Source organism: Lonchura striata, chromosome Z, assembly GCF_050655825.1.
Source record: "Lonchura striata isolate lonStrDom1 chromosome Z, ASM5065582v1, whole genome shotgun sequence".
Classification (NCBI taxonomy): Eukaryota; Metazoa; Chordata; class Aves; order Passeriformes; family Estrildidae; genus Lonchura; species Lonchura striata.
In genome coordinates, this window is record NC_140740.1 from 51,147,720 (window position 1) to 51,175,325 (window position 27,606).

The window sequence follows — 27,606 nt, forward strand, 5'->3', positions numbered from 1 at the left end:
CTAAAATTGGAGAAAGTTTGATATTTCCAGGCAATGTTGACTGTGCAACTCAAGCACTGAACCTGTTTGAAAATGTAGAGACTTCCTGACAGGCCCCAGCTTCCAGAAACCTTGGAAATTCCAGACAGAGCCATGGTAACCCTATTTTCAGAGAGATGGAATGGTAACTGATGAGCATGCCTAAAGCCTTAATCTTTGCATATGTTTGCTCTTTTCTGTTTATCTTGATGTAATTAACTGAACAGTCCCCATATTAGTTCATTTAGTGTCATGAGAATTGGTATCTTCCTCTCGTATCTGCTGCAGCTGTCCTTTCCTGGTTTGACTCCAGTGCACACACTGTACTTCTCGCAGTGACTCATATGCTGAAAAATGTCGTAACCACATGAAAACTCAGAAATTACCTACAGAAAGCACACAGATGCAATCAGATATGCCAGTGGTAAATAATACTTAACACAGTCAAAATGAGAACAGAAAGCCTAAACATTTCACTAACAGTGGAAATGAATGGGAGCAAGCTGAACTTTTCATGTTCATTAAGGAAAAGCACCTGACTCATATAGATAATTCTATGTGTAAACTACTGTAGGAAGGAGTTGAAGTGAGGCAAGTAATGTTCACACAACTTTGCAACATACTTCCTGTGAACAAAACTCAGGATTGAAATTAAATATAAAACTGATTTTCTTTCTTATATTCTATATTAACTGCTCTTCAGTAGTCACTGGAAATAACACACATTCCAGTGGCCCATGCACTATCAAAAATTAATTAATCTGCCAAATTTTGTCTCTAATTTTTCTTGCCTGAAAATATAATTTGTATTGTCATATAACAGTCATTTGCTTGGAAACTGAGTTGTAGTGGGTGGTGTATTTCTGCTTCATACTTCAACAGTCTCTTTGCAGTCCTTCAAATTTTCTTGCAAATTCTCATCTTGTAAGGCTCAGTCTACTGCAATGTGAAACCTCCTTGCAAACTATAGAGGGCAGGTGAGGATTGTGAAGCTGTGGCTGGGCTTGTACATTCAGTGTTTAAGTGCCTGATACAAGGCATTTTCTTATATGGACCCAGGCCAGCTGTTTCTTCCAGAGGGTGACTTGTCCTCCTTCCTTCTGTAGAGAGATGACTTGTTATAAAATACATTCAGGAGTTCACAATTCAAGATAAGAAAAAGGAAACACAGTGAAAGTTGCTTAGTAGATGGAGTCTAAAATTAAATATTAACAAAGGAAGCTAAATAAAAGAAAGACTGTTTAAGTTTCTACCTTTCTTTTGTTTTCCTGCCATCAGAGGTGAACTTGTGTCAACAATTCCCAAAGTATTCATAATTCCAGTGTTCACTTTTGTCTGATGTATATCACACAGTTTATCTTGTTCTCCAAATCTTGTGGATTTGGGTGTTTTTTTGCTTTCAGATTTTATGAGTGCAAACTGTAGAGCTGTACAGATAGCTGTTTTTAGAGTACAGAGTGGGAAAGCAGTAGTGTATATATTGATTCTGCTTTTTCCAAATGGCTAATGACAGCTGGTTTTGAATGATTGCAAACATTGCATTTAGAGAAAGAATTAAATCAGACCTATCATTCAGGTATAATCATTTGGAAAACATAACATTTAGCTATTTAGCTATTTAGTAAATAATTTATTTTCAATGTAGTGCTGGGGGAAAAAAAAAGAAAGAAAAACACAGATGTTTAGATGCATAAACTATCTGGTGCAGTGGGGAAGTGGGTGGAAAATCCCAAAAGAAAGGAAAAATAATGTCAAAATATACAAAGGGATTTTTAGTCTGGTGTCATAGGGAAGACACTAATGGTGTAGGAATGCAATTTTATCCGTTTTCTTTCCACTGCCTGGTTTGGATTTTTTTTGAAACAGTTAACTACATAAAAAGTTGCATAAATGCAGCATATAGGAAAGGAGCAAAAAGGACCATAACTATGTAAAGGAAAGGCTTCCATCTACATTTTTGATTTTATTTTTTAGTTGTTTAAACTAAAAATTAAATTTAGAAAGTAAATTCTTTATCCTTATTCTTTAATATACTTAAAAGGGAAAATAGAGAGGGGAAACACTAATGAAAACTATTATTGTGGAGCCTAGCTTGGTTTTAAGATTTTTCAGCTGCATAGAATGTTAACCCAAGTAGATGTTCTTATAAAAATAACATATTTAATTACTTCATCAATTGGTTTATTTTGTTTATTACTTTTCAAGTCTGTAATTATAAGAGAGACTATTTTTTAATGAAAGCATGAAGTAAATTACTATTATACACACAGGATTGGGTACAACAGTATCTTCATAAATACCACATAACCTCACTAATGTTTACCCTTAAAAGACGGTTTTTCATTTAAAGTGTGTGTCCATGTAGTGATTTCCAGCACAATATGTGGATAAAGTAATAGCTTTATTGTCTAAGCACAGCCAAATGCATATCCAGACATGTAAACATAACCATATATTTACTGCAGGTGTTAAATTTCCATGAGTGCTTTCTCAAAATCACAAGTGGACATATGAAATCTTCAGAAGCAGATGAGAACAAAGCTGGGATTTCCCCCCCAGACATTTCCTCTCCTTACTGAAGCTGAGATACCAAGTTTGCAAACATGTCCCTTCCAGACTTGGTACACACAGAGAAAGTCCCAGTGCCTTGAGAAAACATATTTGGCAGCTGCTAATATATTAATCAATTGAGTATTGGATTAGCCCAGCCATTCCCTGGAGAAAGTGCATTACTGAGAACAGCAAGTCAATTGCCAACTTGCTTAATTTGCTCCTGCAAGAATTTCATAACCAATGCTATGAATATTTATCTGTTTTTTCTCTCAGAGAGATGATCCAGGCTGAGGGAATAGCTTTACTGATAATTTATGGACCTGAGACTATGGACTTGTTTTATTAAACACAATTTATTTATAGGTCTCAAAATAGCCTTTTTCCTCCATAGCATTTCCCCAAAAATTGCAGATTACAGTCACACTTGATTTTTACCTTCTGAGCTTACATTTTATAATTGGTCTTTGCATTTAATGCTTTCTCTTCCTAAGTGTAAAAAAGAAAATATGATAAAGAATGCCAACTGGAACATTCAGTTTTCCTGAGACTACTGCACTTATAAAATTAACCAAAACTACCATTTTTCTGGATTAAATATATATATTAATTTTTTTTTTCATTTAAGAAATATTCAGGCACTAGTCAAAACAGCTTAATTTGTGCTGAACAGACAGGTGTAAAGGACATGGGTGTCACAGCTCCTCACTAGTGTCTGCTTCTACCCCAGGCTCTCAACCCATCAAGCAGCTTACACAGAAAATATTTTATTTTCTACTGATGTTTCATGATCACCCTTCTCTGCTGTTTTGTAGATTCTCTTCCCCCTTCAATGGCAGAAATTCACAAACTTTAGAGGCTGTACTGGGTAGTACATGTGCAATATGGGACCAGCCTTATGCCTCACAGATAAAACTGCTGGCAGGTTCCCTATCCACAGAATTAACCAACATGCATTTTTCTATTTGGGGAAGAAAAGCTTCCATCTTGAGATCATATCCTCTGCTCCTGCATCCAAAGGGAGCAGTGAGATCTAAGCACAGATGAAATTTTCAATTTGCACATCCAGTTTGGGAAAACTTGTATTTCTGTGGAATTTTATTGTATTTCTGTGAGTCTCTATTCTGTGAGTCCAGTCTCTATTCTGACCAGAGAGGAGGGGCTTAGCTTTTTCGTGACAGTAGACTGTTAATTTGGTTGATATAATTTTAAGAATTCTAATAGTAATATGACCACTTTGATCTAAGTACTGGATAAAAAAACATCACAGTAAAACACTGTTGTTTATCTTGTTTCAAGTGGCATTTCTGATTGTAATTAAAGGAATGAAAGCCTTGAACTTTACAATAATTTTAGTTATTTTTGTACTCTGAAGATATATAGTTAAATTTTCGTGTGAAGAACTGGATAAGTTCTTCCTGCTTTTATTTTTTTTTATATCCAGAAATATTAGTTTGTCACTATTAGAAAAATCATTGTGACAAGTCATTGTAAAATTGCTTTAAATGACCAATGCAAAATTTTACAGTAAACCCTATGCCACACTATCTGTCCTTGGGATTTTCACCAGTGTAGGAAAATCAGCTTGATTTGTTACTTCTTGTGAGCAAAATAATATTTGGATTTTTAGTTTTCTGAAGCATTTTTAGATTTTAAATAATCATGGTAGTGTCCGGTGTTATGGGATGTATGCATGGATCTAATCTTTACACAAAAACAAACCAGAACTTACTCCTTTGAAATCCCTGAGATTGTTTTTGCACAGAAACAGACCAGAAGTAGCACTAGAGGTTGCTGGTTGCTGATGGGGAGGGAAAAAAAAGACTGTCTTTTTAAGTGTTAGCTTTTAGCTGAGTAGCTAAGAGATGAGTCAAAGTAAATTTCTAAATACTTGAGTACTTCCTTTGACATATTCACTCTAGCATATAATTGAGCAGCAAAGTAACAAATTTCCTGGTTCCCAACCCATTGCAGAGTGTCTGTCATTATGACAGACAGGAGTTAACAGTTCTTTTGACCGCAATGATGGGGAGCAGGCCAAGATGTGGTGAAAATGGGGAGGCACAGTTGAAGGCATAGAAATGTTCTTTCCTTTCCATGAAGAAAGACTGGAATGGGTGGAGGCTATTTTAGCCTCCTCAGCTGCATTTTGGGGAAGTGAAAGAAAACCCTACAGTCTCAGTAACCATGATAAAGCCAGATTGTTCTGGCTAGTACCCATGAATAAAAGTAACGCTGATGTTGTTTGTTGTAAAGGAGGTATTGTACATGGATCCAACAAAAACTTGGTTTGAGCTAGCAGTGTGTATCTAAAATGCAATTGATCATTGTGTTTACATCTGAGATAAGCAGGAAATCTTGCTTAAATGGTTGTATGATTTCTTATGGACACTTGAGTGGTGAAAGTTGCCAAGATAATAAAGCTTTTATAATTGAAATAATGAGGAAATCTCTGCTAGGAAGTGCTTAATTCAATTGAGAAGCAGGATTCCTAATTGATGCAGAAGCCTCAAAGCTCCCATGACAGCTTATGTAAATCTGACACAACGAAACAAACAGACAAAACAAACAAACAAAAAGGGCAGCAGGGAAGGTTAGAAATGTACAGGCAAGTACTAACAGAGAATTAAGTTGTATATATGACAAATAGTGAGGGCTTAGAATGTTTTCTCTATAATAACTGAGAAATTGAATTCCCAGAATGGAGATCTGTTAGGGAGAGAAGTACAGTCCTTGGAGCTGGACAACCACACCATTGCTGAGCTGCTAATAGATTTGTGCCCAGTGGCACAGCACCTGAGATATTGAAAATTGGCATGTCAGGAGGAAAGGGTTCTCTGTGTCCCCTTCTTATGTATCTTAACTAGGATATATCTGATTCTGCACTGTTTTCACACCAATCAGCATCATATTCCACAAGCAGATGTCAGTGGGACTGGATGTGAATAAAGCTTCAGGCAATGAGCAGAACTGCTGAGCAGCATGGTGCTCTCTGTCATTAGATCAGTAATGTAAAAATATTGGTTTACAGAGTATGCATATATTTTACCTTGTTGCCTATTTTTTTTAATAAACTTGTATTTGTTCATGCTACTCAAATTAAGCATGTCTTGATAAGTTTGCAGCAAAAGCATGAATATGTTAGCCCAAAAATTCTTTTAACAGTTTTATATTGCAAATTAATAAATATAAAATTTTATTGATTCTTAAAGCATCACAGGGAGGTTTGTTAGGCATCACTCCACTATTTAAATGACAGACACAGATCACACTTGATCACCTTCATTTTTGTGCCTATCTTGCTACTTCCTGCTGAGAGCAGGGGTGAATTCTAAGTGTTGTCACAATAGACTGTGTCTCCTAAGCAGTTTGAACTGCAAATTAAAATTATATATGTCTAGTGAAAAATTCACTTTGTGTTGTCCCTAGTTTGAAATGTTGCCTGGAAGCTTAGTACCATATATTGTATCTTCAAATAAATCACCAAAAGATACTTAGAACTCTGTTGTAGCATTGAGTTGCCCTGGGTGATATGACAAAAAACTTTGGAGGGGCAAGGAAAGACATTTCTTTTCCAGTGTTGAAAAGAGAGGGCATCTATTTTAATTCTAATCTTAAAATGAAGTTGAAAGACAAAAAGATTAGAAAATACAAGTCTCTCTTCAAAACACGGAAGAAAACAGATGTAAAATCAAATTTCCAAAGGTGTGAAATACAGCTATGTCTTCAAATGTCACTGAGAGCCAGTGGAATTTGAATATTTAATTTCCGTGTCTGCTTCAGAAAACACCTCCTTACATTATTTCCTTGTCTGTGTATGGTTATGACAGAAACAAGCATCAAGACCTGAACTCTTGCACACTGATCAAATTTGTGATTTTTTTTGTCAACATTTTACTAATAGTCCATAATATAGATAATATAGTCTATACTGAGCTTTGCTAAACCCAAGCAGAGAGAAAGAAGAGATCTGTGGTGCTAAGATGGTGCATAAAAGATCTCCTGATCTTATGTGAGGCCTTTCCTAAGGGGAAATGGTAAAAATATCTCTGGAGAAACTTCTTGGCATACTGATATCCTCCATGTGCCAAAGCTTCTGCACCCACTCCAACCCCAAAAAACATAAAACTAAAACTTTCAAAATGTCTGGGGGAAAAAAAATATTGAACTATGACCTCCAAGCACTTTTAAATCCCAAAGGAATTTTCATAGGCACCAGTCTTTAAATTTGTAAGTTTTGGAGACTCCAGAAAGGAACTATTCTTTTTAACTCCTAAAATAAAGAGATGATCGTACCAAAATACAAGAATATATTCTTCAATGCCCTATAACAGAAGTAGATTTTTATTCAGCATTTCAGGCATTTTATTTTGCTCTGGTCTGAAAGACTCTGAGGCTTTTCATCCTTATTGACTTACTGATTTATTTTCATAGTTCTTTCCTTCATATAAAGAAGAATCTTTTTCATTGATGTGATAAAGTTAGTCCCTGTTATGCCAAACAATCAAATAAGGAAAGAGTAATGGGAAAAAAATCCAAAAACTAGGAAGGCAGAAAATTCAGCTTTTTTGCTTTGGACCCTCAGAACACATTCTAGAAACATACACAAAGATGAAAAACAAGTATTAAGAGACTGAATTCTATCCATCCCTGGACAGAAAACCAAGCCAACAGTCAAACCTTGCATGGTAACCAGAGATTCAGTACATTTTGGCTCTCTCACACTTTGGCTGAGTGAATCCCAGGTTAAGGAAACACTGCTCTTTGTCCTTTGCTTCCCAACTGCATGGAGATCACTGCACAGCCTCTACCCTGAGAAAACCTGACTACCCCCCCCCTTAGCTGCCTAAAAAAGGCAAAGTTGTTTCTTAAACAGCTAAGCAACAAAGAAAGTGAAGATCTACAGATCAAGGTCAACAACTCAGTTGCCACCAAGCATGATTATTTCCTGCAATGATACTGCATCTGTCTCTGTTTTCCACTAACATACAATGGCATTTTTGCACCAGTAAATATACAGAATCTGGAGTAGCTGTATATCACTCCCTAAACACCAGCCTTTGAATCTCCCAGCTTCTTGTGGTAGGAGAAGAAAACCTATGAGGAAATGCAGAAATCTGAAAGCAATCAAGATATTTAGCAACTGGAGCTGAGCCAAGCTGGCTGAGAGAAGCTGATGCAGGTGGGGGCTGGGAGATACAAGAGATGTGAGCCTCAGATCTGGCTCACTGCTAAAGAATTTCTGAGACTTTGTGGAGTTACTGATAGTGAAAGTATGCTCATGACTGGAAAGCTCAAAGAAGAAATTAACCAATCTAAAACTTTTTGATTGTTTGCACTGAAAAGGACTCCTTTCTCCTTTCTGTAGTTAAGTTAGGTTTACAGAAGCATGTGTAGAATAACCTCAAAGACAGTTGTGGGGCATTTTAATGTCTCAAAAATGGTTGATGTGCATTTACAGAAAAAATTTCAATCCTCCAAAACCTTGAAAGAGAGATTTGAGGATTTACATTTTTCTGAAAGTATGAAGGTGATGGACCTTGGCTTGAAGTCATGTAATTTAAGGTGATTTCTGAAACATTGCTGCTCTCTCCTGTAGTATTCCCTCTGCAGCCTTACATAGATAGGCATATTGAGACATGTTTGCAAACATGAGTGAAGTGGATTGCAAACCAGACTGCTGTTTTCTCTTTGTGCATAGCCTTTGGAGTAGTTGATTCATGGTTTCTGGAACTGTTCTCCTCTCATGAACTTACTTAATGGACAATGAGATGATTTCAGTAGGAGGTGAAGTAAATTTAGAGGTTAGGATGAGGCCTTTCATGATCAGCTCTAAAAATGTTATTTTGTCAAGTGCAGGTCTGAATTATCTTTCTGTATAATTATTTTAAAAAGCAATCACAAACAACAATCTCAAAGAAAATTCCCTGGTGTAAACTGCCTTTAGTGAATCAAGATCAGGCCAGGCACAGGTCAGGTTGTATCTAACAGAACTTCTTGAGCTTGCTCCTGTTTGTTCTAAACACAGAAGTGTCTAGAAGCTGGAAATTCATTTAAATATGCCTACTTGGTTTTCCAGTGAAGTCTGCGGTGTTTCTGAAAGCTGTTCTGCCAGCAATTTATCCAAAGTCTTTGAGTATAAAACTTTACAGGAAAATTCTGTTAATATTCTAAGGCTGTGGGGTTTTGTCTGATTGGGTTGATAATTTGGCAAGCAGGTTAATACAAGTTAATGCTTGGGTTCTTTTCTAATCTGGTTTCATTTGTGAAAAGATAGCTTGTATAGTAATTGCTGTGTTACATCAATTTCTTTTTGTGCTTCTAAAGAGCATTTAAACAACTCTCTTTTCACTGTTAGCACTAAAAATTAATTGAAGAAATGCAGTAGGTGTCAGATGTGATAACTGACTTCCTTGGGGCTGTTGTAAAGAAGTTTATTTATCACGCTGCAGAAAATTAACTTTGAAACTTTCGGCACTTCCTAACCTTTAGAAATTCAAAGGGGTTAGTATAATCTTTAAATAAATAAGGCAAATAGAAAATTAGGTTTTTGGATGAAGATTTTTTTGTTCTTTATTGTGTTGCTGTTCAGACTCTTTAAGCTACTATAAAACTTCTCTCTTTTGCCCTCCAGTGGGTCCTAGAATACAGAAGAATCATCAGGGAATAGGAGAATCACTAATTTATTTTCAAATTTAAACAAGTGTTCTCCTCTAATAACAAGTGGAGAGAAGAAACAGCACTAAGAGGACCCTGCTTATAATACATTGCATTTCGCAAGAAGTGTTTAGAGTGTAAGTTTGGCAGGGAGATCAACTATATATATAGACACTGTGACAGGGTAACCAGCGTTGATTAATGGAGGGCTCTAAGCTTAAGATACACTTTAGTTGGGATTTTTCTTAATACGCATTTGTAGTCAGGTGATCATGAGAGAATCTAGGTTTGTTTGTTTAAGTGGCTCCAGCTCTTGCTGTTACAAGACTGAGAGCTCAAACCATGTGCACTCCAAAAGATCAGGATTAAAGTTCACTACATGACAGCCCTTAAAAGTACAATTGCTTTTTAAGCGAACTGGTTTTATGAATACTTGGAGTTGAATATATTGGGTGTTTCACAGAAATCTTGTTGATACATGTAGGCTCTATTCCATATGATATAAACCACAACTGCCATTGAACACAAATGTTGCTGTGCATATATTTGATTTCACCTTCCAAAAGAGGGAACTACAGCACAGAATAGCTAAGATTTTCAGCCTTTCTTCTCCACTGCTGTCCTGTGTACCACCTTAATTTGTTCCTGAGGCAATGAGGATGGCAGGCACTGCAAGCTGGGCTGTTATCTGCTGCAATGTGACTCTGTCAGTTCACCAGGAGTAAGTGCCAGCCTTCCCTGAATAGTGTGGAAAACCAGCTGCCTGCCATGCAGTCCCAGTGGAGTGAGAGTTCTGCTCAACATCAGCTAAAACACAGCCTGTGAGAAGCACAACACTGGGTCAGCAGATCGCTCCCTCCTTTGTATATGATCAGCACAGCACAAAGTCCAGATGAATATTTTCCCTTTCTGTCTTCGCAAAAGGCATATTGGTATTTCCAAGCAAGTAGAAGTGACTTTATTTTTAAATGCCAGCAGAACAGCTTATAAGGAAGATGCTTTTATTGAGTGCAGCTGGAACAGTGTGTCTTCCAGTGTTCTCTGGGAAGGAACAACAAGCAAGCCCTGTCACCTGTAGTAAAGCTATGGTAAGGAATCTTAACTGTGATAAATACAAGATCTTATATAGAGGGTCTCTGGAGCAACAGTAGAGATAACCTTTGCACATATTTTTTTCTTCAACCCTTGCATAACTTTGATAAAAGTTCAAGATTATTTTATACAGCAAAACACACAGTCAGCAAAGATTCTTTGAGTGCCAAAACCAGGGCACTGCTGTTCCTAGGTAATACACATCATTCTAAAGAAAGATATATTTCCTGGACATGGTGACATAGGGAGCCAGTTGGCTGTGGATCTAACCAGAGCTGGCTCAGGCTTGAGGCACCCCTGAGAAGGCATAATGTGCACATATACACTAAATCAAACCAAATTTTCTTAGAATCTCATTAGAGTGATGACCCTAATCACTACCCTTTTTGTCACATATGAATTCAATTAAGAGAATTATTTCCATGTAGCAAATAAGTGAGATATCCTTGTTGAGAAAAGGGTCCAGGACACAGGGATACACAACTGTGAGTGAGATATCCTGAGCACTGGAGAAAAAAATGCCTCACCTCTGTGCAGAATCTGGACAGAATGTTCTTTATCTGAGCAAACCTTAAATCCGCTCACCCTTATAATGTCCATAGAGAGACATGTTTTGAGATTCTGTCCAAGCTTTGCATGAAGTTCACCACAACAACAGGGAGAGACTTTTCCTTGGGAGGATGAAGGGAGAAACCTACTAGGACATTGGCATTGCAAAGCATGACTTTCAGAAATGTTACATCATATTACATCAGAATCACATTTCTTCATTTTGAAAGCATCTGTATCTACTTGAAAGTACAAACATCAAATATTCATCATTTTCACCAGGATGTAAAACCTGTGTAAAGCTTTTGATAAAGGTTTCTGTGAGGCTTGGCAATGAAAAATACCTATGCATCATTTATTCCAAATTATATCACTGTTGAAGCACTATTTTAAAAATAAATGTAATATGTCCATGAAGCCAACTCAATCTGGCAATTGTTTATCAGAAACTTTTGATTACAGTCTTTCTAGAACAAGTCTATTATAGGGTATTTTGTGAGTCATATTGGACTTTAACCATTTCAGAATAATGCACTAAAATGATCCCAAGTGGCAAAAATAAATGCTCTGGCTGGTGATGGCAAGACTTCTGTCCACAATTATTAACATTGTGAAATAAGGAGGAAACATAAGTCAAGTGAATTCAAAATAAATTAGATAATTTTGGTGGCTGGGTGAGGTGTACGTATTATGCCATGTAGTCTGGGAGCAAGAGGAGATGAGATGGAAGGGTGTTTGGAAAAAGGAGGAAGATGTTATTTTAAGAAAAAAAATATGAAGCTTTCCTTTCCATTTGAACAGTCAAATAAGGATATAGCTTAAATTAGCTGAGATTTTGTGGTTCCAAATGGCATCTACTCTGATTTCATCTGTAATGCTGGGGAACATTCCTGATCACCATTGGGTATTCCTGAGTCCGTATATGTTCAGAACTCTTATTCAATGGGTGCAAAGATCAAATATGTGCTTAAGCCTGCCTGTGCCTGAAAGCTTGCCAGAAGCACAGAGTCACCAGGAAGTGAGAGTTACACTGAAAATAGCCCAGAGATAAATGTGGGCATTTGAGTAACTTGGTTCTTTTTTTGACCAGGTAGGTTTTTCTAGAGGATTACAAAACTGCTGTGTTTTCTTGCCACCCCCTCACTCAAATACTTTCTTACCTGACACTGAATCCCTTGGTACAGTTACTCCTTAATCTGTACTGGGCAAGGGCTTCCTGCTGAAGAAGTTACATGGGCTCAGCACCACTCAGCCCATATAGAAATTGGGCAATTTCTTCTTCTTAAATAAAAAAAGAGATCCAAAGAGTGATTAATGGATGAAAAAAAAGAGCACATAGGATGCAAGATATGATTCTCTATGATAATTTCAACACAATGTTATTTGACTGACAGTGAAATAGCCAGACACGCACCTTATAAACACTTTTCACTAGCCAGACATATATCTAGTTATCTCACAAACAAAAAATTATTAGCAGTTGCAAGCCAGAAAACCAAGCAGAAGGCAGTCAGTCATAAAGCAATGTATTAATCATCTAAGCACTCTGATTTATCAGCACAGATTAAAATTTTCTTGCAAGAGCTGTTTATGGGAAAAATCTCTGGTAGCCCTTGTGCCCCTGTGGCTGAAATCATGAAACAGAATGTTTCTGTATTTTGCTAAGAGACTGAAAAAAGGAGATTTATCATCATTGACATAAAAACTTCTGTTGCTTTAGCACATAGTGTTCTTAAGTGAAAGTTGTGTTTACAATGCCTAGAACAAAAATCTCTTATCATTGCAGCCCCAAGTGATTTTATTTCAGTGGTTGGGAGATATCTCTTTCAAATGGAAGCTAATTTTGATTTTTATTTTGCCTTTTACTTTTTCACTAGTAAAATTAGAAGAACTGACATTACCGTCATCTAGTATGTTCTTAATAACAGTTATTGCCAAGAATTTCTTCCATTATACTTGAAACTGATGTTTCCAAAACAAAGAGAATTCAGATTGATAGTTGGAATGACTGAAAATAATGATTTCCTGGAACAAAACATTCCATGATGCTTTTCTAGCAGAAACCTTTTTTGTTCATCTTGCATCCTGATAATTTTGTTAATATCCTTGCTGTTAAGAAATAAAATTAAAATGAGTATTAGCTTTCCTTCATATTGTTATCTGCTAGCTCATTGCAGATGATAGGTAGAATGTTTATGCAATGTAGCCAGAAGATTGCCTTGCCCAGCTCTTGGAAACCTGATGTGGAGAAACGCTCTTTTTTAGACCCAGGGGAGATGTGAAAATACAGGGGACTATTTTTTGTGTTATAGAAGAAATATCAGACGACATGTTGTTAGTCTTTTCATATCACAGTAATATTGTTTCATCAGATATATTTTAAATTGCTGCTCTTTACAAAGAATTAAGTAACAGGCCTAAATAATGTCTAGTTTTTATTGAGCTAGCTAAAGACATAGTACATAACTAACTAATTTTAATGTTTATGGGGTTTACACTGATTAAACTCCATAGTCTGTACATTAAACTGCATCTTCCACATATAACACAACAATCAGTTAAGTCAAACTTCTTTATTTTTTAGAATTGATCTCTAGCATCTGCCAAGAAACCTAATGAAAATTTTTTGCCTACGAACACCAGATAACTTCCAGATGAATTTGATTTGCTGTGTTAAGCAAGATATAATAGCTCATGCAGTATGGTACAGCTTAGTTATTCAGATCCACAGTTCATGACAGATTTCTCATTATTGAGAAAAATACCATGCAAAGATAGCTGTGTACTGTCTTGTCACAATTACACAGATGTGGGAAAATGCCAGCAATTGGCTGAAGTTCAAGGTGCCTACTGATAATCTTTCAAATTAAAAAATCTTTACTCAAATAGAAAACTACACCTACCCTTTTTGTTCTGAAACAGCTTTTTCTTTGATCTTTCATTTATTTATCCATGACATGAAAGTTGATGTGATAATGAAGAAGTAGCCTGATCAGCTGGCCACAAAATAATTTTCTTCAAGGGCAGCTCAGTGACAAAGCATGGGGAGTCTATACTTGTGCAGGGACTGACTTCTGCTGAAAAGTGTTCTAGTAGAAATCTGTAAAACAAAACAAAAAAAAAAAATTGTTTTTGAGGCTATCACTCAGTGAAAGAATGGAACTGTTACTGACAGAGTTGTGGAAAATCAGGATAGGGTGAGATGAGAAACTATACCAGGTTTGAAGAATACACACTTTCAGACCAAGGCAGCAAACTAAGTGGCTTACTAACCTCTGAGCAGAGGCTCTTTCCATCTCTAATGCATATACTTAGTGTTGTAGAACATTTCTTTCTTCTGGCTATGTACTTACGCGGACTAATGTGAGTGCATAACCACCACAGGAGGTAAGTTGAAGTTATATTAATGCTTGTTTATAAAATAGTCTGAGATGTTCAGAAGGTAGAAACTTTAGAAGAGCAAAGCATTTCTTTACATAAGGATGATTTGTGAAGCATCATCTGCCTCCTTCTGCTTTGGTCTTGATATACTTCAGGTCTGTAAACACTCACCTGCAAAATATTTGAAACCCAGAAATAAACATTTTTTGGAGCAGCTGATGCAGTGTTTAGCAAGGTTTTACTTTAAAGATTAACAATGTCACATCATAAAATGTTAGCTTGTTAAGAGGGCCACATGGCCTCTTCAAGCACTGGTCAGAGTCTTGGAAAGGAAGGGGATAAAAAATGAAGTGCTCTGCCTCCTATGTTTGCAGCACCACACCACATAGCTCTGTGCTGCAAAGTGTTCCAATTAACAGACCCTCCTTTGAAAGGAGGGGCAATCACCACCAGAGCAGTTTTGTTGGAAAAGACAGGTGGCTGCTGCTTGTAGCACATTGCTATGAAGAGGAGTTTCCTGGCATCTTGGCATTACAATTGGAACGCACCAGAATTTTCCTATGAGGCAAACAGTACCTTGGTTAATGTGCTGCAGTAAAAGCCACATTATCCTGGCATGGTCCTGCTAGGAAGATAACTGATTTTTTTCTTTAACCTTCTCCTACACCCAGCAAATCTTCACCTGCCTGCTTGTCTAGGAAAAGGTCTTCAAAAGGGGTGATCATATACCAGTCAAAAATTATGTAGTTATTCTTTGCTTAATTTTCTTCTAAGGAAAAATTGAAAAAAGATTGATTTCTAAAATATTTAGGGCATTTTTCCCAGAGGTATGGTCTTCAGCTATTTGTAATTCTTTGAACCTACATGGTCTTTTCTAAAACAATCTCATTCATCCAAGAACTTCCATCAACAAACCAAACAAATACCGAAAAAAGCAACACACATACCATAAAACTGACAAATTAAGCAGAACCAACCCCCCACAAAACAACACAACCAACAACAAAACAACAACAAAACCCAAAGCCAACCAAACAACCAAAACCATAAACACAAACCAACCAACCAACCAGCCAGACAAAAAACCTAACCAAACAAATAAAGCATGGTAATATCTGTTTATTTTTAAAGCCCATCATTCTTTCCTTGGTGTCCATGAGGATTTCCATTTGGCTCCGACAGGATCCTCTTTTGGGGATTCCCCAAGGGGAATCACCTGTCCTCTCAGGTTTCCAGAAGGTATGCTCCAGGCTGCAAGAGGAAGGGGATACTTAGATTTACTGTTTGTCTTTTTTCATTCTCCCCACAGGAATGGATTTTTCTCTCTGCAGATGCCTGCTGTTGCAGAGGAAGGCGAGGACAAAGATACAGCTCTGTCCATAAGTCTCTAATCAGCTCCCATTTAAACAAATTGTAATTCAAATGTTCTAACCAAAATTTTGGCTCAGGGAAGGATTGAAAGCATATATTTAATATTGTCAACAATTACTCCACTACAACCAAGCAAACCTACAAATCCTCATTTTTAAAACAACAGGCTTTATTTCTAAGGCATTGATTATTTTGATCTAAAGACTCAGCTGAGTTGCCTTACACTTTAAAAACTGTCAGAAACTGAATGACCCTAATTTCTCTTGCCTGCAAAATAAGGCCTTTGCACAGTTAAAATCTTTCAGCATAAATCACAGACTACAGTTTGTAGCAGTGAATTACTGAACAGTGGGTTTTGTGCTAACAAATACTTATTATCATATACTTATTATCATATTTATTATTATACTTCTATATAAACTATGCTACATCTAAAAATCATCTTTCTATGGTGATATTGCCATGACAGTGTGTTTGCAAAATCTGCTTATTTGTATGCACACAAGTGGGCTCAGGAAAAACCATGATACTGGGGTTAAAGAAAACCCAGCAAACAGGTAGGTATTTGATTTTAAATTACAGTTTTATTAGTTCAGCTAAGACATGAAGGATATTTTTATATGGTGGAGAAGACCCTGTTAAGTGGACTCATTAAAGACACTGCTTGTTACCCATTGTGCTTAGTTTTAAGTTTGAAATTTGGCCTCATACATTTATTTAAAGTATAACATCCTACCACAGCAGGAAGGTGACTAGAATTATACTGTTTTCTCAAATCAAAGACTACATGACTACTAAACACTGTCTTCTTTCTCCACATCACTTTCTCTTACAAGGTGAGAGGTGTATTTCCACCTTTCAGCTCATGGTACAAACTTTGGAGACATTGAATATTATTACTCCTGTTAATAAGTGGGGTAAACAGACATTCAGAGAAATGAAGCATCATGTACATAATGAAAAGTTGGTTGGCAAGATCTTTTTTCTGATACCTGACCTACAGTAAAGAGGGTGAACTGTCTTCTATAAAAGTCCATAATCAGGGTTGTACAAAATCTGATACCTGTTCATAAATTTAGGGTATCCCTTGTGTCCTATGAGATGTCTTATGACTACAAAAGATTTGAATGGTCAATTGAGAAGAGATAATTCCTTAAAAAATATCACAATATTTTAAGCAAATAGAACATTTTGCATTTCATTTTTTTAGAGGCTCTGATTTCAAAGAAATAATCATGGTGCCTTTTTTTCACTATTATCTGTTCTCCTAATCAAAGTGTCTGTTGGAGATATTTGTCATTTGTATAACCATATGAATCTCATAGAATGAGAGAGAGCAAAACTATGAAAAGTAGGATGAAGAAGATTTAAAGAGGTCACCTTTCTGTTCCAAGCAAGGATCAGCTATTTCTAAACTGTTCTTCACATAGTCATAAAACATCCCTGATTCTGTCCTTTAGTTGTTGATAAAGATATTTGGCAAACTCCTGTTTCTAGCTATCTTCACCATTACAAAATAAGTCTCAATGTCTATCTCAAATGTACCACCTGGTAGTTTGAAACCATTATTATTTGCTCTATCCACAGTAGAAATTATTACCTCCCCTTTTGAAATATTCTTTTGTATTTTCAAAAGCTATTATCATGTCTCCCCATAATCTTTGTTCTTTCCTAAGAATAAACAAATACAGTTCTTTCCTCACAGCTCATATTCTCTGGACTTCTGACCTGCTTGTAGCTGTTCTCTGCACTCTCCACTTGATCTATATGTCTCCTGGGAAACAGTTGAGAACTTGCCTGCAGCCCATGAAGTGAAAAGATTATTCCCTCTGCCTCAAATATGAAACTTAATTTGGATATGGCAGTAAGTTTGGAAACTTTTTCCACCTTGGGCACAGTTTATGACCAGTGGTAAGAACAAATACCTTGTCTGAAAAAGTGCAACAAATTTTTTCTAGTGTATTACTGCATAGATTTGTAATTTTAAAAATCCCATTTGTCAGGAACTGCTGTCAAATGTGAATCCTCAATACTCAAATAGCAAAAACACTGGTTATTCCTAAATCCCAGACAGAGACTCTTGAAATACTACCTCATGCATAACTACACAGTGCGACAGTAAATCCATGATTAATATTTCTGGGATTTCCAATTCAAACTAGCCTTTATCTAACAGATACTAAAACCAAATATTTTTTAGTAATGTAGATGGTTCAGACAGATCCTCCCTAAGTTAGTGTATCTTTTGTTAAAAACTGGGTTTTGTTACAGATAAAAAAAATATTTTTGTTTGTTTGTTCTTTGTTATAGACAAATCTCCACTATTTATTATTTACTTTTTATTTTAGCATTTTCCAAAAAATTTCTCCTAAGCTGGCTAGTCACCAGTGTCCTAGCTTCTCCCATTCCATTTTTCAAATTCATCTGCTCTTTTCAAATCATCTTGAACCTCACCCAGTCATAAATTGTGCCCTGGGATGATTTTACTCCCACCCAACCCAATTCAAGCATGTAGTCCATATAAACAGCCTCTTGTTTTCCAGATCTAAGATGACTTTTTCCCTCTTTGTCACTCATCTTAATAGCTTGAAAGAGTGTAGATTTAAATTAGGAAGAAATTAGGAAGATATTAGGAATAAATTCTTTACTGTGTGGGTGGTGAGGCACTGGAAAGGGTTATCCAGAGAAGTTGCAAATGACCCATCCCTGGGCAAGCAGTCAAGGCGAGATTATATTGAGCCCTGAGCAGCATAATATAAGGTTCTCTACCATGCCAGGAATATTGGAATTAAATGATCTTTAAGGTCCCCTACACCCTAAACCATTCTGTGGTTATGCAATTCTATGTTCTTGTTTATATCAGCTTTCTTAGTCTGACAATCTTGGTGCTCAAAGCATGTGATGCATTTATGTGCTCGAAGCACACTCTCTTTCAGTGTGTTCACTTCTGTTTTCTTTCTCTTCTGAATTTCTTCCTTACCAAAATGTGGTTGCAAATTTTCCTATGTTTTTAAATCTTCTGGGTTTTCTTTTGTCCCCACGTTTGAACTTTTTCTTGACATACATCCTCTTTTTTAAAAACATACTCTGAAGTGATGTGTTTCTCCTGAGCTTTGGTTAAAAAGATATTGTCTTGCTATGCTTCCAATGTTTTCTCTGTGATTGGTAGTTTGCATTTTCATTCTTTGTGAAAAAACACCAATCTCTCATTCATGTCTAGACATCTTGAGATGCGGTTTATATGTAATTAATGTGCCTGCTGGTTCCTGCCTTGCTTCCCTCATGCTGGGATCTGATACCCCAATTAGGCAAAGTCATGAGAAGATTATCTGCTTTACCCTTCTCTCCCTTCACCTTCTCCCACCCCAAAGTCTTACCAGCCCAGAGTCTTTTCTGTAATATTACCTCCCATCCCTCCTACAGCAGCAGGTGTCAAGTCTTGAGAATACTTGCCCTATTCCTAGAGACCTGCTTGCAGTCTTGCTTTATTTCTGCAATCCACCAGCACAGACTGATTCTGAAACCACAGGGATAAACAGTAATTCATGTAGGAAAGAAGGATTGCAGTTTAACTCATTGTTCAAGTGCAAGGCCTGTTTCAGTCTATATCTGTCTATTTAGGGCCTTTTATATTGCTTTTAACCTCAAAGAAGAGAGTTTCTGCAGCTTCTGTGCCCACTGAAATTCTTTTTTCCTTATGTCTGATTGGAATTTCTTTTGTTTCCACTTGTGTTCATGACCTCCTGGCCTTTGTACAAATGTGAGCAGACAAAACCTTATGAGCTCTTGTTGTGTACTGAAGGTGTACAGGTGAAGCTGTAAGAATATGAGAAATCCAGGCCTGATCTGTGTGTACCTGGTAATGATCATCTCTTCCCACTCTGCACTTCTGATAATACTGCCATAAGTGGTGGGGTTTTCAACCCATCAGTTTGGAAAAATGTGAAAAAGGGAGGAGGCATGATGTGGTAATACTTCTGGCTAGTGCAAATACTACTGTGAAGGTGTGACATAGGAGAAAGGAAGTAGCCTTTCACTCTAAATTTTTCATCTAGTTTCTGCAAAATTTTAAGCACACATAGCAACAAGTCATAGAGAAGTATAGCAAGAACCCAATGAATCAACTGAAGGAAAACACCAACATAAGAAGTAAACAAACAAAAAACCGGACAAACAAAAACCTAACAAAACCCATAAAGCAGATAACATATTACACAGACTGGATAATTTCTCTGGATAGCTTATTTCAAATCTTTGACAAGAACAAAGGTAGAACACATGAGATTCAAACAGTAGAGTTAAAAAAAGAACTCAGCATGTAAGAAAGCAGTGACCTCACTCACCTTTTCCTACTATGAATTTTTCTCTCTTTGAGAGTTTGTTCCCTTTTTTTGATCTCCACATATGTTTGAACAGAAGTTCTGATGATGAAGGCTGCTTTTGTTAGATGAGAAATGCTGGGCTTTAAAAAGGCAACTCCCTAGCATTGTGTCAGATCCAAGGCTAGGTTAAATGGATAGTCATGTTTTATACTGACAGTGTACTAAGAGATGGTAGCTAGCAGCTGGTAGGACAAAGAGGGTGAGTCTCAGTGGCACTTCTCAAGAAACATTGTTCTTCTTGTCCCTCCACTGAAGACTAAAAATGCCCTGCAGTAAAGTGATTTGTGATTCTGTGATTAATTTACCTGATGGTAGGTTAAAACACTTTATACAAATATTAATGACTATTGATGAGTAGATCCAGGAGACAGATAACACAGTGTCAGTTTCCTTCAGCAAACACAGCAAGCCCTCAGGTGCTGCAGAAAGATACTTATGGGCTTTTGTAAGAAAGTCTTTTTGTGGAGAGGATTCTGTTGGCTGAACATTACCCCAGACATAAATTAGGATATTTCATGGATCCTTGTGTTCTTCTGTAACTGTTCAGTCCTATTGCCCCACTACTCCATACATGTTAGAACACATGTGTGTGAGCATATAAATACATACAACCACTGCCAAAGAGTGCTCACTGGGGCACCCCTCATGGCTTATGAGAAGATTGAGTGTGACTTCTGTGTATGAGGAAGCCTTGAGCATCAGATTGCTCCCTCAGAGACTCACATGTAATCCATAGCCGTTGCCTTGGGAAAAAAATAAGAGTGAATAAGGGCTGTTAAAGTCCAGATCACATAGTTCCTTTGGTTCCCATTTAGGCCACCCCTGCCACTGTGGAACCTCCAGGAGGACTGTTATCCACATTCATCACTACCTCTGCCTAGGCTTTTGGCTCCTCAGGGTGTATGCTGGATGTCCTGGAGCTCTTAGCTGTGAGGTGTTATGAAGCACTTACTGCCAGGAGCTTTTATTTGGAGTACATTTCTAGTGATATCTGTGTAGGCATAGCATAAAATGTACTGGGTTTTAAGAAAATTAAGGGTAAAATTGTCATGGAATGTTGCTTAATTAAAACCTGCCATCTACCTGCTCTGTACTACAAGCTTTTGAAATATGGGACTACTGAGTATCTATATGATGCTAATAGCATGCTGTTTGGTAAAAAATGGACAAAGCTTGGAATAGGAAATTCTCTACTAATGCAAATGAGTATAAAAGTAATACTTCCGTGATTATTTTCCTTTTTCCTTCTTTTTTTTTTTTTTAAATTGTGATATTTACTGTTTCAGTAAGATCAAAGCACATGATTTTGATTTTACTACTGTTACTGATTATTCCAAATGCTCATTTGGGTCACATTTATGGAAAATTCAACAAAAAAACCAAAAGCAATTTCATAATTTTTAAGAAAATAGCATTTTAGACACATATGCACAAGTTCAGTTAAATTATAAATTGAACTAAGAGGAGCACTTGGAATTGTTTACTCATGCCATGGTCTTGTTTTTAAAAGTCACCACAAAATCTCGAGAGAATAATAAATACATTGAATGATAGTTGTACCATCTATAATCCCTCAGAAGCAAATAGCAATCCAAAGAAATAATTAATTAAAGGTTTTACATTATATCAAAACCAGTCAGCAGAGTAGATATTTCAGTAGTCATCATCTGCATAAAGGTAAGTATAAGAAGTACATAAAATATAAGATGTTTCTGATCTTATCAAACTATATCTTATTAGTTAAAGCATCTGCCCAATATAATAAAACCCAAGCCTGTTCTGCCTGGTAAATTTTTGCTAAGCATATTAGATATCAAGCCAAATTGTTAAAATGCTAATATATTTCTGAGAATTGTTACCCAAACTCCTGATATGTCACTGAAGACAGGTATGTTCAAAAGTATGCATGGACATGCACATTTGCAAGCACAAATATTCTTGTGGAAGTGTAGGACTGTGTTTAACATTATTCTCAAAACAAGGATTTCTACCTTATTTCTACAAATCTTGTTATGTAGGCTTTCAGCTTGTTTTCTGTTTCAAATAACATTTCACTTCTTTCCTGCTAGAAATGAAGAGAGCTAGTTAGCTGCTTTGGAAAAGTGATTGTGTTCTTTTCTCATAAACTGCATTTTTGACAGTGGCCATTACTCATGCTGTCCAAACATGCTGAAAAAGAGTTCTTAGTGAGTAAGTCTCTTCCTTATATTCTTTATATTCTGGTGTCACTTAACGATTTCCATTGTATGTGGCATGGATTCAACCCAAAACATTTCAGTTTGTACTGAACAAGATCAGGATAACTATGACATTCCTATTCCTGCTTCTGTCTGCACTTCTCCCACAGAATTTCTGAGAAATTTAGATTGCTGTTCACTGATGTAATTCTCAAAGGGTAACAGATAAGGAAATCACCCTTTGCACTCTTAGAACTACCAATAATGCAAAAAATCTGCTGGAAATGAAAAAACTGAAAACAAGTTCTATGGCTTTATTTTGTAGCCTTTTGTCCACGCATGCTTTTATTAACACAGAAATTTACTCATAAAAGTCTGTCTAAGGAAATATGCTAAGAAGAAAAAAAAAATAGCAATAATTATAAAAAAAATGATAAAGCCTGTGGAGGGATAGAGGAACCATTATATGTCTTGAGGGAAAAAAGAATAAAAGAGGAAAAATCTCAAAAGAGGAAAAATTTGTCTGAAGAAGATCATTGGGGAGGGGAAAAAAAAGGAAAAGACATCATCTAGTACAGAAAGTTAAAGGAAGCTTCAAAGTTCAGGATTGATTAAAAGTAGGTGAAGACTCCTTCAGCAAACAGTCTCCTGTTCAGCAGACAGGAGAGTCATGGAGAAGATCTACTTTGGATGAAGATAGATGCATGAAAGAAGGAAAAGAAAATGCCAAAATCTTTGCCAAAATGTTGCTCAACTTCTTGCAATTCATCTTGCAAAATATCATGTCAATTGAACAACTCTTTTTTTTCCTCCAAGAAATGTGTGAAGAAACCACAGCTAAAAGGATTGAACAGAGCTTAACTGTAGAGTCTGGTTGCAAATCAGGATGTGGTGAGGTCTGTTTATCAGAGTGTCGGGTGTCTGGTGTTTTCCTGTTACATTAAGGATATATTTGAAGTAGCTACCTTGTAAGGATTGTGCAATGACTCAAACAAAGTGACCTTGGTCATATCTGTTCAATTCCCCTAAGGCTTTGTCAAAACCTCCCTTTGTCCCATTTGGCACTTGGTGAAATCAGCTTGAGGTTGTGTTTCACATATCAATCAAGCCTCCTGTGCTGTCAAATGTGGGCAAGCTGGTTTTGAGAAGGGCATTACCTGGAGCATATATTGATACCTGCTCATTTTTCATGGACATTTTGCAGGCGGTATAAGGAAGTAACAAGAGAAACTCCTGTTGGGTGAAGAGATCAGAGGAAGTACTTGTGATGTAACAATGATGATTCTTATTCTAAGCCTACTTATAAAGCAAAGAAGATAGATGATTTAAAAAGGTATTCTGCGCTTTGCTGTGTCTTTTTTGACCAAGATAATAACAGAATCAGGCACATTAAGTAAAAATAAATGCTGTTTTCAGAGACCTGTGGGTGTTATTGAGAACACTTCCTCTTCAGTTGAAAACCAAAGCTGTTATTTTTAACCTAATGAGCAGCACTGTTAGCAGCGGGATATGTCTGGTTTGTGCAAAATGCTACCTGCCCCTTTTGTTAGAAAATCTCAAAAAAAGAATTCAGAATGCAAATACAAAGAAAGGTGGATAAACTTGTTGATATTTTAAAAACTAGAGAGAATAAAAGAATAAACATAATTTAGCAAAAAAACTTTCACCTTTGTTGTTGCTTGGCTTAAAAGACCATTTTTTTTTTTAGCAAACAAAAAGACAGTTTATCTGGGGAGTTGTGTGGTTTCCATTGCAAAATTTCTGTCCAGATATTCATAGTGCTGTGAGCTCTGTAGTCTCAGAACTTCATCGTGCTAAGAAAATTACCCCCCAAAATACACTTTGGCAATAAATAATGTAATGGCCTTTTACACATATCACAGATTATATGCTATAGCCCAACTCATGCATCATGTCTGGAGGTTATCAAGAAGCATATTCTGAGAACCTTGCTGTCAGTACCGATCATTTTGACATAATTCAATCATTCTACTCTTTCTCAGTGCAAAAAATTTACTTGAAATAGACTGTAATAGCACACAGCACTCTTGAAAAAAATAGATGAAAGCCATAGAGTGGGCAATGAAGCATAAGAACCTGCAAATTGAGTCACTGCATCTCATATGCAATGAGTTTCTTGCACTGGAGACTGATCCATGTGACATTTACATCTACCAGCTAATAGATGTAAGAGCAGTCTGAAGTTTCATTATTTTACAAGTGAACAGTTTATTTTTTTTAAATTGGCAGCAGCCAGTCTGAATAATAACAAATGAGAAACTGCAATACCTGGAGCTCATCTACCTAACTTTTGAGTAGAATATTATTGTCTCATAAACAACAGAAAGACCCTATGTAGGACTTGCAGAAAAAATTCCAGAGCAAGGGGGACACTGGTTTCTTCCTGGGGAATAGCTAAAATCTGTGCAACTCATTCTGTACATGGCATTTCACAACTCCCCATTTCCAGCGGAGGGAGGGGGTTGTTTAATAGAGAGAGACAGAAGGAGACCATATCTCTCTCCTCTGCCTCTCAGGAATTCTCAGTCCTTCCTGTCTTCATGAAACACAAATTGAAACCTGATCTCCACAGTGCCCAAACAATACAGCACATTTATCTCTTCTCTCTGGTGATTCTGCAGAGAATGCCACGGAAATCATGGGTTAAGAATTGTTCTCTACATATGAATGAGAGAGAGATTGAGATGCTATGCCTTTTCTCATATTTCATTATTCAGGATGTTCCCATCATTTTTAAACTTTTTTTACCTGTCAAAAGGCAGTTGAAAAATCCCTGGTGGATTAGGGCCACAATCTACACCAGCAACTTTCTAAGCACTGTAGACGGAAAAAGTCTTACATTCCCATGAGGAAGAAGATGTTCAGATTGCTGAAGGATTAAAGAAGAATCTAGCCTGTAGAACTGAGCGCTCTGTCTTGGGAACCAAACTGATGTAACAGTATGGATATTATACACCAGAGATTTTGTAATGTGTGTGTGATTGAAAGTGCCACGTAATATGCAGTACCAGGAAAAGTTAACACTAAGGATTCAATTAATTAGTTAACTGAGTGTCAAAAAAATGGTAAGAAATCACCACCGTGTGAATAAAGAGTCAGGTATTAATTCTAGCAGAATTTCAGACCTACACCAATGATGTGAAAATATATATGGAAGTCACAGAAAACAAACTGACATTTCAAGAGATCATTACCAATCAGTGTGTTCATGCTGTTCCTTACAACTCTGCTCACCTTGCTCTTCATATGGGCATTGTCCTACCCTCAGCACATATTCAGATTCAGCAGAAAATATGGTCTGGTGTTGCAGGAAGTTTGTAACACTTGATCCTATCTAAAGCCACTATGGAAAACAGATTATTCCTCTCCTGCTGGCTTTTCCACATCTGAAGACTTAGTCCTCTAGACTGAATACTGTTGACACTCTCAATTTCCCTACAGAGGTAATATTTATAGATATTTTTGTGTTCTATCTTTTTATTTTTCTTTTAATTTTCTTCAAGAGTGATTTGAAAAGGGGAAGAATGAGAAAGAAGAAAGAAATTCCCTTCACTTCCCCAACACAGATAAAATATTTAATACTTTAATTAATGCGGTTTTACTAAGGACAAGTAAAACTGTTCCTGCTCATAGAGCTACTGTTTACCTTTTTCACAAGACTGTGACACCATTAATTCACATTTATTTTTGCACTTATATTCCAGATCCTTTTTTTTTTCTAGATTGTTCCCTAGACTCCTACACTCCACCTTGAACTGGTACAGCTGGTTGTCCTCAACAAAGGAAATCGTGTATTTGGGCTAAGTTCATTGTATCTGACTTTTGTTTTGTTGGTATTTTGCCTTTCCTCCCCCTACTCGGTGCTTTAATTTACCAAGATAATTTTACATTCTTAGATTGTCCTTATATGCACAGGTAGTCCCTCATGGCAGTGTATATGGCCAATGTTCTCTGGGCTTTATGAGATCTGGACAAGAACAGAATAATTTATAAGTAGAGCAAAATGTTAAATTCTTTGGGGCTTGTTTTTCTCAGCAATATGAATAAATAAAATACACTCAAGACTTTTGCCTATCATCAATGACAATTACACAGACCCCCATATCACTGAACTTCAGCACACAGTACCTATATCCAAACTGTGGATGTATTACACCTAACTCTCTATTAGCTATAGCTCTGGGGATGGTCTAAAATGGTAATCTTCATTCCAGACAGATTTGTACCAGAATAGTTCAATTGTCTGGGTAGCAAGTCCCACTGCCTGGAGACAGAAAAAGCCCCACTTTTCTGGTTCTCTGTTTAACAGACTAGAATTGATTTTGTCACATGTTAGGCAAATGTAAAGGTGTTACCCAGGCATCTGAAAACTAATGGCATGGTCCCTGCTGTGTGAAGGTCCATAAGCACTGACACTTGTCTTTGAAGAGAGTCATGAAGACTCTCTTGGAGAACTCCATTTTGACACTGTAGAGGGGAAGTCTACCTGCCCACTGATGTAAAGCAGTAAACTTCATTTCAGTTTTCTTCTGAGCCTAAAGTTTTCCGGAGTGAGTGATTTAAAAATAGGCCATAGTCTTACTGAAAGTAAGGAGAAAGACTACTCCTGCTGAATGCCTCACTGATCCCAAATACAGCACACATGCAGAGTATCATCACACACAGAAAATGTTTCTGCTGTTTGAGAGTCTATACCAAGAAAGGGCTGAACTCCCAAGCCCAGTCAGAAAGAGTAGTTTCTGGTTTTGTGTAGCTGGCTGCATACATTGTTTCTACTAGAGATACTACTTATTTCTGAAGTATTCTGTTAGCATTTGTCAATTGAAGGGCAGCATAATGTTTCTTCTTTCCCTTGTGACCAATCATTCATCAAAACATTAAATGCAGTACAAGATTGGGCATGAAACTTCTACACTCTGTTTAGCACCAGCAGGGAAGTTCTGTAATCTCCAATACTGATGTTTGCTAGCGTGTTCGAGACAGAGAACTGCTGTGTTTATCCAGGTTCTTGTCCTGGGCCCTACCCAAGGAAATTTCAGTTGTGCAAATACCTATAGGCTAAACACGACAGCATTTATTTCTATTATTTGTATGTAAACATGTATTCATAAGCTATGTAGAAGACTTCATCACGCACCTGCCACCATGGTGGCCAGGGCAAAAGTAGATTCTGAAAATATCGCAAATCAACCATGGTATTTTTATATTTATAAAGTGCATTCAAGATTACAGATTTTGAGAAGCACCATTCAGACTCAGAAAGCCCCATATATTTCCCTCAGCCTCAGCTAGTTCCTTTCATTTATGTGCAATGCAATGAATATCATAGACAATTTGACTAGGCTGAGCTTGGACCACAGCCACCAGTTAGCTCCATCACTCCATCCTATATTGAGTCCTGGATGTGG

At 36.8% G+C, this 27,606-nt stretch overlaps 1 long non-coding RNA gene across 1 annotated transcript in view; it reads right to left on the reverse strand.

Annotated features, from left to right (window-relative positions):
* LOC146763816 (uncharacterized) overlaps nt 1-27,606 on the reverse strand; it is a 47,983-nt gene extending 20,377 nt beyond the window's left edge. The window contains exon 1 of the long non-coding RNA XR_014951564.1: nt 1-27,606. This is a non-coding gene — a long non-coding RNA (uncharacterized LOC146763816).